The 12,682-nt window shown below is 41.1% G+C and overlaps 1 protein-coding gene across 1 annotated transcript in view; it reads left to right on the top strand.

Moving 5' to 3' along the window:
• The window catches only part of cacng8b (calcium channel, voltage-dependent, gamma subunit 8b), a 27,717-nt gene continuing 15,035 nt past the window's right edge, over window positions 1-12,682 (top strand). Inside the window, exon 1 of the mRNA XM_077209722.1 lies at window positions 1-375. The gene's annotated coding sequence lies outside the window, so the exon portion shown is untranslated. The remainder of the gene's footprint in view (window positions 376-12,682) is intronic.

The following is a 12,682-nucleotide window of genomic DNA, read 5'->3' on the forward strand; positions in this document are numbered from 1 at the left end:
ACACAGGGGGTAAGGAAAGGGACGGATAGAGCGAGTGAAGGGTTGCGGCGCGGGCGGGGGAAACGCAGTCGCGCACACGCATTGGCTACACGCTCTAGACAAATCCGTGTTCGAGTGACGTGGAAACGTGTGCGCGTTGAATATCTCTCCTATATACTATATGTCTTGAGAGAGATTCACATTTGTAACTGTGTGTTTTTTTTATTATTACTTGACGATATTTTAAAAGCGTCAGTCCCCGAGACGAGCAAACCCCGCCATTATTTTCTTTGCTTGCTAACTCGTTTACAGTCCATTTCTCTTGATATGCAATTATCTGTCCTCGTCTTCCTCTTTGGGAGCCGACGGTCTTCAAACCGGAGACAAACTAAACTGGTAAGCAATAATCTCAGATTTTCTGTAGTCTGCGTGTGTGCTCGCGATTTTCGGGGACTGTTTGGATGTTTCCGTTTGCATGTGTGTGTCCATGTGGAATGTAAAGAGCGGTCAATCGATGCCAAAATGCAAACTTGCAAACCTCAGCTGTCGATTTTCTCAAAGCTTTTCGCCTGCGTTTGGTTGTATCTGCAAATGTGTGTTAAATCAAACCGAACGGGGAAACATGTGATAAATGATGAAATCGTCTTCATAGTGGGTCTGCAAGCGCATCCTCGCATTCATTATGCATGTGCAGCATAAACTCCTCTTATCTGGAGCTCGATGAAACAAACACACTGATATCACTGATATACTTCAAGAACAAGTCTCTTGTGGTCCATTGGACACATCCTGTCCTTTTAGCATTTTGAAGCGAGAATGAAGGGCTTTTTATAGAGAAAGGCGTCCATTTTCGGTGTCGGGCTCCTCTAATGAATGCACTGCGGCTCGCATCAGCGCCCAGCCTCCCCCTGTCAACTCCCACACTTCACCCTGACCATTTATCTGATCTCACTGATCACGAGCGTGGACCTTTTCACAGCCCTGCTCGTGCATGTTTGATCCATGCGTTTCAATCACATCTCGTGACATGAGGAACATGGCTTTTGCTGTCAAGAGGCCTCTATTTCAGCATCAGGCAATTTTCAAAGGAAAAAAGCACTGGTCACACTGATAGATGATAGAGTTCTACATAGAGGCGTCTGGATATTAAAATGCAGTCAAATCCTGTTAATTGGTTAAGTGTAAGTTTTAAGTGCCCATTTTAAGACAATACATAATTCTACTGGCAAATGTTGTAAACCAAACTGAAGGAAAAATATATTTCTAGTAAAGTTTCTTTTTTTAGTTATCAGGTGATGTATGTTTAAATTTATTAGTTTATGTTTATGGTTGTATTTGACAGTTTTCATGAACTCTAAGACATGTGGTCTGCCCTCTGTTACATTGCACTGTAAAAAGCAACTATCACTAGCTGAAACAGGTCGGTGCATTAACATATAAATTAACTATATATATATATATATATATATATATATATATATATATATATATATATATACGTACAGTAGCCAAACTTCACTTAATTGCAAAGTGTAAAGTATACTTTCACTAAAAATGCCATCCCATAATGCCTTTAACAGTGTCAGTGTATTTTTACAGCAACATTCTGGTAACTAGAGCTGCCTGTTTTTAATGTAAATGTTACTAAAAAAGACGTACGGTGGATTCCTGTCAACTCTCATTATGAATGTGTGGAAATATTGCTTATTTGCACTTTGATTTCACCTGCCCATTTTACAAGTAGTAATATGTCTCCCATTCAGTGTCATATTGTACGATATACTGTAATAAAAATGAATGAATCAGTTAAAAAACACACAGCACAAGCTAGTGATGGCAGTGTCTGGCTTTGGCACTGAAACCTTAATCAACATAGTTGTGTGCTCACAGGAAGCCTAAGATATACCTCCACCGTTTACATGGCCTATGACCACACAGAAATGTTTTAATGAAAGAAAGCACCTGGTCAGGGCTCAGGTTGTATGGCTCTCCGTTGGAGGAGTCTGTTTAAGCAGATTGCGTCTCCTGGGATCATAATTATATAATACTCTGAAGAGTCCTGTGTCAGCATTGCTGTACCAACACCATTTTCCCACGATCTATACAGGAACTGAATACAACAAAGGAAAAGAAACCCAGCGGACGGCCTTTTTGCTATTATTAAAGAGCGGACCCCTGACTGAGATTATCTCCTTTATTCTCTGTATAATTTAAAGAAGTGAACTGTAAAAATAAGAAGTCCTGCAGCTGTAAATGACAGATTTTATATTTGCAAGTGGAAGTCTCTGCATGGTTTTGAAACTGATAAATGGTGAAATATGATCAAGCCATGGATTGTTTTAGCAATTGGCTTTTCTTTTCTATGCCATCTCATGAATTGCACATTGTGTTAGTCGTGACACTTTCCCAGGCACACTTGTTCTTTCCCACTAGACCAATACAGCTTTTAAAACAGCCATACTGCAGCAGAAAAACAAAGTGGAGTGAACTGACCCCTCATACCCCCGATCAATGCTGTCTATAGCAAAGCTATATCCTCGCAACAACACCGGCAAAAGAGTTTTTCTCACAAACTACATTAGTGATGAGGTTTACACAGTTAAAACAGATTTAGAAGTTAGCTATTGTTCATATATTGACTGTTTATGGTCAGTGCAGTTCAGGTCCTGTTCATGGTTGTATTAGTCTGGCTTTTTAACAGACAGTGACATCAGATGAGTCAGGCAACATCTGTTTGCGGTGTGCTTACTTTTACCCTAGTGCAATGATGCAATAGTACTAATTTTAAACCATTTTTGGGAGAGATGACTGATGTCTTTTTCAAGCAGTTAATGCCAATAGTGATATTTAATAAATTATGTTTCATTAGGAAAGTTCGGGAGGAACACGTTCAAATGATCTATCCAATCAACACCTCATTCCAATCAGCAATTAACACGTCTATCCAAACAGCATGAGAGGGGGCCAAATATGCACAGTCCTCGACAGTTTTCAGCATCCCTCTTGGCTGGTTCCTATCACAGCCAGGAATACAGGGGGAGCACTCTGGGTTCAGGCCAAAATACAAAGCTCAAAGCCCTGTTTTCGGACAGCACGCCAAATACACATTCTCTTTACTCGATCTGATTTTGAATTCATGAAAATAAACATTTTTGAGAGTTCTTGAAACATTTTGGATTTAAATACTACAGAAATCTGCCATCAGCATGCAACCGATTGAATCTAGCAGAGCAAAATCATTGTTATGTGATCAAATAATATAATATAATTAATTTTATATTAATATATATTAAATTGATCAAAATTGACAATAAAAACATTTGAACATTGTTCCAAAAAATAAGTCAAATAAATTGTATTCATCAAAGAATCATCATCCTGTTGTCCACAAACATTTTAAGCAGCACAACGGTTTTTAATATTGATAATTAGAAATGTTTCTTGAGCAGCACATCAGAATATCAGAATGATTTCTGAAGGATCATGTGACACTGAAGACTGGAGTAATGATGCTGAAAATTCAGCTTTACCATCACAGGTATAAATTACATTTAAAATATATTAATATAGAAAAGTTGTTGAAAATTGTAATAATACTGCACTTTTGATCAAATAAATAGAGACTTCATTTGAACGGGATATATATATATATCTCAGAATTGTCAGATTCTAATTTAGTGTGGAATCAAACAACACATACACTCTCATCGCCTCATACACATCCATTGAGGCTTTTGGATTGTCCTTAGAGCTGTGATAATTAACTCTCCCTTTCGTCACTCCCAAATGGGACAGACACTTTCATGGAATGAGAATCCTTAAATACCTTAAATACAGACGCAACAGAGTGCAAGAGACAGACTGTGATCGTTTGTTTCCTTCGTGCATAGTCATCAAACAGAACCTATAGCAAGCTGTAAGCAAAAAAAAAAGATTCATTCAGTTGGTTCATACATTCTTTGCCTGGATCTCAAAAGGAATTAAGAAACAAGGTAATGGCGCTTGTTTAGAGACTGTTAATTGCTTGTGGGAGGAGATACGGACATCCAGGTTAAGCAAACTAAATGAAAATCCTGACTCACTCTCTTTTCCTTTGAGCTTCCTTTACAGATACTGCTGCATAACTAGAACTATATGATTGTTCATCATTCATTGAGCAACTGCCTCCTGGCAAGTGATCTTTATTTCTGAAGTTTATCTGAAAATAAATTATCTGAAATAAAAGAAACAGATTTATTAATTTAGAAGGATTATACCTGAGCAGTACTGACATGCCTGCTACTGTACAATTCATACAAACACCTATCAGATGCCCTTAAAATGATGTGAGTGCAGGCCAGGGGAGATATATTCTATGTTAAGGAATTAAGCCTAGATGTGCTTGGTTGTTGTCACGGAATGGTGAAATAGTGAAGCGAGGATTCAAGTGCAGGAATGAAGGTTATTTAATAATAAAAATTAAACAAGATACAAACAAAAACTCCCCGTGGGGGAAAACAGGACAGGCCTCAAGATACAACAAAACTGTGGCAGGAAAAAGGAACACGAGGATACATAGATGACAAACCAGCACAGGACTGCAAACACTGGGAGAATAAATAGGGAAGCAAACAAAAGGGGGTAACGAGGGAAGGCAGGTGGGGTTGGGGGTTGGTGCGTTGCGACCTTCGTCTGTTATTAATAGGACAACTTAGTTTGAATAAACGAGCAGACACTGATTAGCTACTTGCTCTACGTTTATTTAAAATTAACAGCAAGACGACTAGAAGTGAATGTGCTTTCCATTAAATGAATCACACAGAGTAAACAAAACTTTAACAAAAAAACTTTGCAATGAACTGCAATTTAGACGCGCAAACTGGGTGCCGGTGCGGTGAGACGTACATGCTCGGGCAGATTCGGCTTGAAGTCGTTCATCCTCGTATGCGGCGCCGCGCGCGCGCTGTTGCTAAAAAAGCCTTGCACACAGCAACAGTGAAACGAGGTCTTGCCGGTCTTGCGCACCGAACGTGTCATTTTTGCCGCACGCACCTTCGCGCTCGTGCGGACCATAGACAATAAAAGAAACGGACGCCTCGAGTATAAACAAGGCTTTACTCCGTGTCAGCGCGCGCTCTGATCGGTAAAGGGGCACACATACACCTCTCCCGAATCATCTCCAGCAGCGGTAGCCTCTGAAGCACCACTGACTCCGCCTCCGTTTCCCTCGTAAGCTGATATTAGTATTTAAACATTCTCTATGATAAAAAATGTTTGTAAAAAATATTTTAATAACACGGTTTTGGCGGTTATAGAGTTCTAATGACGGTGTTCAACTATAACCGTCGGTCTCACGGTTATATAATAACTGTCACACCCCTAGATGCTCAGGCTCGGCAGGCATGACGAGCACGGTCTCTAGCTCAGCAGGTCTGACATGAAGAAGCTCTGGCTCGGCCGACCTGACGTGAAGAAATACAGTCTTGACAGGCTGTATGGGCGGGGCCGACAGGGCAAGTACCTTGGGTGGCGCTGGCAGAGCAAGGAGCTTGGGCGGCGTCGGCAAGGCAAGGAGTTTGGACAGCACCACTAGGGCAAGGAGCTTGGGCGGTGCCGGCCGGGCTAAGAGCTTGGGCCTGGTCTTCATGCCTTCTGGGATGGAGGATGCCTTCCTCCTCCTCCTCCTCCTCCGTCTATGAGAGCGCGGCGGTGCTTTAGGCTCTTCGGCCACCACTGGGGCCGCAACAGGGAGAGTGGACAGCTCTGGGACAAACGGGCATGGGACCGCCGAAGTCGAGTCCTCCTGGACCACCGGACTTGAGACACCCGAAGTCAGGTCCTCTTGGACCACCAGCCTTGAAACCACCGAAGTCGGGTCCTCCCAGACCACCGAACTTCAAACCCCCGAAGTCGGTTCCTCCCGGACCACCGGACTTGAGACCCCCGAAGTCGGGTCCTCCTGGACTGCCGAATTAGGGGGAGTAACAGGAGCCTTCCTCCTATGCTTGTGAGGTGGTGTAGGAATAACCCAGCAATAGCTGCCATTTCTGCATTTGCCAAAAGCAGCAATAACTGCCATTTCTGGGGGAACTGCAGCTTTTACTGCCAACTCTGGGGAGACTGCAACTTCCTTAGGTGGAGAATTCACAAATTCCTCAAACTTCAAATGATCCAGCCCTCTCATTCTCCAGAAGTTGATGGGCTCATCAAGGGCGTAACTAAACAAGTCCTTAAGAGCTGCATCACCAAGCCCTAGTCCCTCTCCAGCAGCGCTGAACTTCAGGGCAAACTCCCTCACGTCAGTCCCCTGTTGATGGAGGAAACTCAAGGTCCTGAAGAAAGGGCAGTAGACAGGGGAGACCGGTGGATGGTGAGAGTCCTTCCTCCGCTGAATCCTCATGTTGGCTGGTTCATAATGTCACGGAATGGTGAAATAGTGAAGTGAGGATTCAAGTGCAGGAATGAAGGTTATTAAATAATAAAAATGAAACAAAATACAAACAAAAACTCCCCGTGGGGGAAAACAGGACAGGCCTCAAGATACAACAAAACTATGGCAGGAAACAGGGACACGAGGATACATAGATGACGAACCAGCACAGGACTGCAAACACAGGGAGAATAAATAGGGAAGCAAACAAAAGGGGGTAAGGAAATGACAAGCCACATTCTCACAACAAACAGGACTATAACACAAGCACATGACAAACCGGGAGTGTCAGAGCTCTGTCACCAAACCAACATATAAACTAGACAGAAGTGACGAAATCCTGACAGTTGTGTTGTCTGAATGCGAGGAGATTTGAACTTAATTAATCAAACTGTTTAATTTGGTTTTGTTTAAGTTCTCTCATATTTAATGACAACAACCTTTTGGTGAAATTCAGTTCTAGCCACATGTGGTGATATTACATATATACACTGAAATGTTTGGGTTTGGTAAGATTTTTTATGTTTTTGAAAGAAGTTCTCACCAATTCTGCATTTTTTTTTATCAATATTTCAGTAAAACTTTTGTTATTGCAATTTACAATAATTTTTTTCTATTTTAGTACATTTTAAAATGTAATTTATTCCTGGGATGACAAAGTTAAATTTTCAGCATCATTACATACGTTTTCTATTTAATTTTTTTTTTAATGTTGCTGCTTAATATTTGTTTGTGGAAACTATGATTCTTTGATGAATAAAAAGTTGAAATCTTTTTAACCAATCTTTTGAAACATTGAAAAGTGTTAACGTCACCTTTGATCAATTTTAATGCATCCTCGCTGAAGATTAATTACTATGGCTCTAAACTTTTGAACAGTAGTACATGTGATCAGATTTATGCTGGTTTGTGAAACCAGTTTTGGAATTGTGTAGATGTATTTTTGAATGAATCTATTGGATTAACTCAACTGAAACTGAAGTTTGATACTGTGATTAATGTAATAAATAACAGTAGATCAGTGCATGAATTGGCTGTTAACTGTTTTGGTGGGGCTTAAATGGATTTATTATTAAACTATATGTGATCTTGTGCTTTGTGCTGTGTTCTGACTGTTGAATTTGAATCTTTAAGGTGACTTCTTCCTGGAAGCCTTACATGTTTATGCAAAATGCATGTGTATAAATATACTGCCTGCTGGCCCATCACAGCTCTTGTCTTTTCACAGACTTACACATTCTTTCCTTCATAATATTGGTCATGTCAGCTTGAGCTTGCCTGGTAAGAGAAACAAGCGATCCATTAACTATCTATCACTATTGTGCTCTTGAGCAAGCCACTTTAACTAAAGTTGCTTGGGGGAGACGGTCCATGTAATAAAAAGTATACTGTAAGTCACTTTGAATAAATGTGTCTGTTAAATAACTAATTACTTAAAGGGGCATCCGGCAACTATTTCAGCTTAATAAAACCGTTTAGAAATCATTTGGATGGTTTAATAACCTGTTCTGGTGAGAATGGTGACTTTCCCCACTCCGCCCAACGTTCCTAGGCGGAAAACCAACCTTGCAACATGAGGATTAACGTCCCTGTAAGTTGGAAATAGGAAGTCTTGTGAGAAGCGAGAACGAGCGAGTAACACAAACTGCTTTATGGCAATTTGACATAAACACACACGCCGCCCTCAATGTGTATGATGTATTACCCACCTCGGTAGACATAGCTCCACACGATAAAGTTGGCCGGCTCCGATAATAACAAATGCACATGAGCAGCGGTAGAAAGGGGGAGAAAGGTGCCGTAAGTGATTTTTTTTTAAGACTTTGTTGTGAAATATACACCTCACAGCTGCAGGGGGAGCTTGTTGACAAAACATGCAACAACAAAAGTGATAATCAGCAAAGAAATAGCTAGGGTTGCCGAATGCCCCTTTAAAGATTTAGCAAAGAGTTCAGTCTTTGAGAGAAAACATGATCTGAAATGAACACCTCATTTCATGTAATTTCTGAATCTTTCAATGTCTCTATGTGTGCGAGCACAGTTCTTTAAGTGTAAAATACCGAACTTGTCCTTAAAGCATGGTGGTGGCTCGGTGATGCTCTGGGGCTACTTTGTATCCTGTGGCACTGGAAACCTTCAGTGTGTGGAAGGCAAGATGGATTCATTAAAGTATCAGGAAATCCTAGGAGAAAACTTAATGCCATCAGTGAGGAAGCTGAAGCTGGGCTGTCATTTGGACCTTCCAACAGGGCCTTCATGGTCACCTAACTTGAACCCCATAGAAAATCTCTTGTGGGATTTGAAGAAGGGGGTTGCAGCACGCAAACCCAAGAATATTACTGAACTGGAGGCCATTGCTCATGAGGAATGATTCCTCAGAAACGCTGCCAGAAGCTGGTGTCTGGTTATACATCTCATTTGCAAAAGGTCGTAACAGCAAAAGAGTGTTCTACTAAAAACTAAAAATGCTTGACATGAAGGGGTTGAATAATTTTGAGACTGCAGAAGTCATTAAAAGTTGCATTTTCAGTTGAATTTGGGGGAACCACTTGAAAAATGTGTTGTGTTGAGCTATTTCAATTACTTTGGTTTGATTTGTTCATTGCAAACAGCTGAAAGTCTGTCAATTTGGCCATTAAACCTGATTTGCAATGGGGGTTATAATTCCGATTACCGATTAATGTAATAATTTCGATTACAACTGTAGGTTAATGGGTTAATTCACCCAAAAATGAAGATTCTGCTTTTATTTACTCACCCTCAAGTTGTTCCAAAACCCTTAAGACTTACTTTAATCTTAGGAACACAAATCCTTTTGATGAAATCTGAGAGCTGTCTGTCCCTCTATTGACAGCTACGCAACTACCACTTTGATGCTTCAAAGCGTTCATAAAAAGATTGTAATTCTAATACATATGAATCGGGTGTCCATTTTCTGAAGAGACACAATCACTTTATCAATCATGATGAACAGATTTAATTTAGTCTTTTATTCACATATTAACATTGATCAGCGAACATAAACAGAAGCTCAGTCGAACTTGATTGACGCATGAGAATAAGCCTCTTGCGGAAGCTCAAACGGGCTGCGTAACACACGAGAATGAACCTCATTAGTCCGTGCAGAAGCTCAAACATGCTGTCACATTATGTTCTGTTTAGTGTTGTTTTCATGGACTTTCAGGTTGTTGTCATTTGTCACATGTCTTTGTTCAGATTCACGCCACTCATCTATCTCCTTGGTTACAGTCATTATTAGTTCATCCGTGTCAGCTGTGTTCTATTAATTATCCTTGTTTGTGTTTGCTTTATAAGTTCATCCCTCACATTCATTCTCCGTTTGGTCTACGTTTCATGTTATGTTTGTGTACCTTGCTGCCTGTTTAGACTCATACCTGTTGGGACTATTCTATTAAACCGTGTGTTTGAACTTTATTCATCCTTGTCTGCATCTGCCTATCTACACGCATGCCTTAAAGAAGACTGAACCAACAAAATGGATTTGGCAGCAAGGATTGGTGCGTTGGCCAGAAGCAGTCATACCATCTTGGACTTCACCGTGGAGTTTTGCCGTCTCGCCGTCTGTACCTCTTACAACGACGAGACCCTGAAATCACTGTATTGGATCGGGGTTAACTATTAACATCCCGTAGACCTTCCAGAAACTCAAGGACTTTGCTGGAAAGCTTCTGCCTGCCGCGATGTATGAGCCAGAACCCGACAAAGAGAGGACAGCGCCCACCATCGCCCCGGAGCCGAAGCATCTCAGAGTCTGACCCGGGGTGTGAGCCAGCAACACCGTCCATCGCCGTGGGAGTTCTCGTGGAGTTCGAGGGAATAGAAGCGAGCCCTGTCCACCCTCCCGCCATTGAAAGAGAGTACCAGCAAGACTCTATGGACATTTTTCAAAGGAGTGGAGAGATGGATCCCCTTTACTCCATGAATTTACCTGTAGGGCAATTGTCTTCAGTCATGTTAACCATGCCCAGCCTCCCTCTCCGACCACCTCTTCTAACTGCTGTTGGTAGCACTTTATTTATTATTGGATTCTGTGCGTCTCTATATGCCTGTCCTCAGTCCTCAACCCCTGTTACCACCCAGTCGTCATCAATTTCCCATTGGTCCATCAGTGTCACCTCCTATCAGTGGCGTGGTTCCACCTTGGACCTGCGAGGAACCGATCTCTCCTGGGCAGTATGAGACCGTGGCTCCGACTCCACCCTCAGAGCACTCAGATTCACCTCGACACGTCACCCTGGCTTCTGCTTCTGCGCTCCTTCCTCCCTCGACTCTAGCGTTGACCTTCGGCCGTTCGCAGTCGGCACTGGAACAAACCACGGATTAACTAATAATGACTGTAACCAAGGAGATAGATGAGTGGCGGGAATACGCAGCGGCGACCCCCCGAGAATGAAGCGAGGACCCTGAGGGCTGAGGTTGAGGTGCTGTGACCGTCGGCTCCGCCTGGGTCAGACCTCGCCATGCATCCGCTGCGGACTTGCGGGCCATTCGCTGCCATCCACCCCTTCGGCTCCGCCTTCCCTCAGTCATCGCCTCGGTCACACCACCTCATCCTCAGCCCTCAGGGTCCTCGCTTCATTCTTGGGGGGTCGCCGCTGCGTATTCCCGCCACTCATCTATCTCCTTGGTTACAGTCATTATTAGTTAATCCGTGTCAGCTTTATAAGTTCATCCCTCACATTCATTCCCTGTTTGGTCTACGTTTCAAGGTTCTTGCGGAAGCTCAAACTGCGTAACATATGAGAATGAACCTCATTGGTCTCACAGGTCAAGTGAACATGCTTGAGCTTCTGTTTCATAACTGTGTGAGTTGATGAATGTTTGTGAATAAAAATTCAATCTGTTTATCATATAAATCGATCTTTTGACTGACAGACGACTAGAGCTGGAAATGACCAATGAGCTGCTGTTATTAGCATGCATGACCCAGTAGTTTACTTGAGTGAGGGGTCGAAATTTATGAGGTTTTATAGGTTCTAATGGTTTATGTAAAAAGTTGATTAAGACTTATTTTAAGATTTATTAACGTATGCTTTACACATGTAAAATATCCGTGTTTCACATAATTGTTGGGTGCTTTAATGATAGAATTATGTATTTGTGACGTCATCGTGTGATTACGTAAACTAACTAGTGAATTGGGTTTTTTAGAACCGGTTCATTGAAACGAACTGTCCGAAATAACCAGTTCAAGGAAAATAAATTTCCCATCTCTCAGCCTCAGATGATATTAAAACCTAAAAGATATTCAAAGATTTGAGTCACTTCATGGCAAGTTAACTAGATATTCACAAGAAAAACTTCAGATTTCGCTTTATTTTCTGAGCTATGTCTGTATTAATGTACTTTTTGCATTTGGAGGGACAAAATATATGATTGTGGAATCAGTCTACACATTTCCTGCTTTTTCCCCAGTGTTTTCTGTTTGAGACAGCCACATAATTGTGTGTTGTTGTGGTATATTCTATTTCAGATAAACTTGGTCTTAAACAGCACTTAAAAACAATGCAAACTGTGGTTGGTTACATGTCGACCAGACATGGTCTGTTCCAGTGCCGACTTTCTACTATCTTCGACATTTACATACAATTGTTGCAGTTCCATTCGCTTGGAACTTTCACATTTTTCATGCTCTCTGCTTATTCACCATGTTAAAATGAATGAAAAATGAAAATACATACAAAACAAATGATTGCCAACACATCTGAAAGAAAAGCAAAGTAGGGCTGATCCATGTAAATAATTATGTAATAAATTATTTCCGACATTATTATTCTACTAATATTACATAAATAATGTTTAAAGCTCACATTTTAGAACAAATATACTGGTAATTCTCACCATGCGCTTTTGATTTTGATTAGAATAGGCCTTACATCACATCTGGTCGAGTGGTTGCATAAGGTCTTACTGCAAAAGTTCCTGTAATATTGCACTGGAAATTACTGACTTCCGGTCTGTCATTTGTCATTAGATAGTTAAAAGGAGGCAGTCGGCAGTAGACAGGTCAGCCAGATTAAGCAGTGGGAACTAGACATAATGCTATTTAGTTAAGGACATGCGAGACTAGCCTAAACTTAATTATCTTTACTAATGAAAAAATAAAATAGCTATATATCCATTCTTTAGTAAGTACAATTAAAATGTTAGAATGCAGAATCAAATAATCTTTCACATTTGACAGACACTTTTAATATCAGCGACATGCATTGCATTTAAGGTAAAATACCCAACTTTTCAAAAGTTGTAGTAAGATTTAATACTTTTATTGAG

The sequence above is a fragment of the Siphateles boraxobius genome, unplaced genomic scaffold (assembly GCF_051911475.1).
Source record: "Siphateles boraxobius isolate OS27281-9 unplaced genomic scaffold, OSU_SipBor_1 12, whole genome shotgun sequence".
NCBI classification, from domain to species: domain Eukaryota; kingdom Metazoa; phylum Chordata; class Actinopteri; order Cypriniformes; family Leuciscidae; genus Siphateles; species Siphateles boraxobius.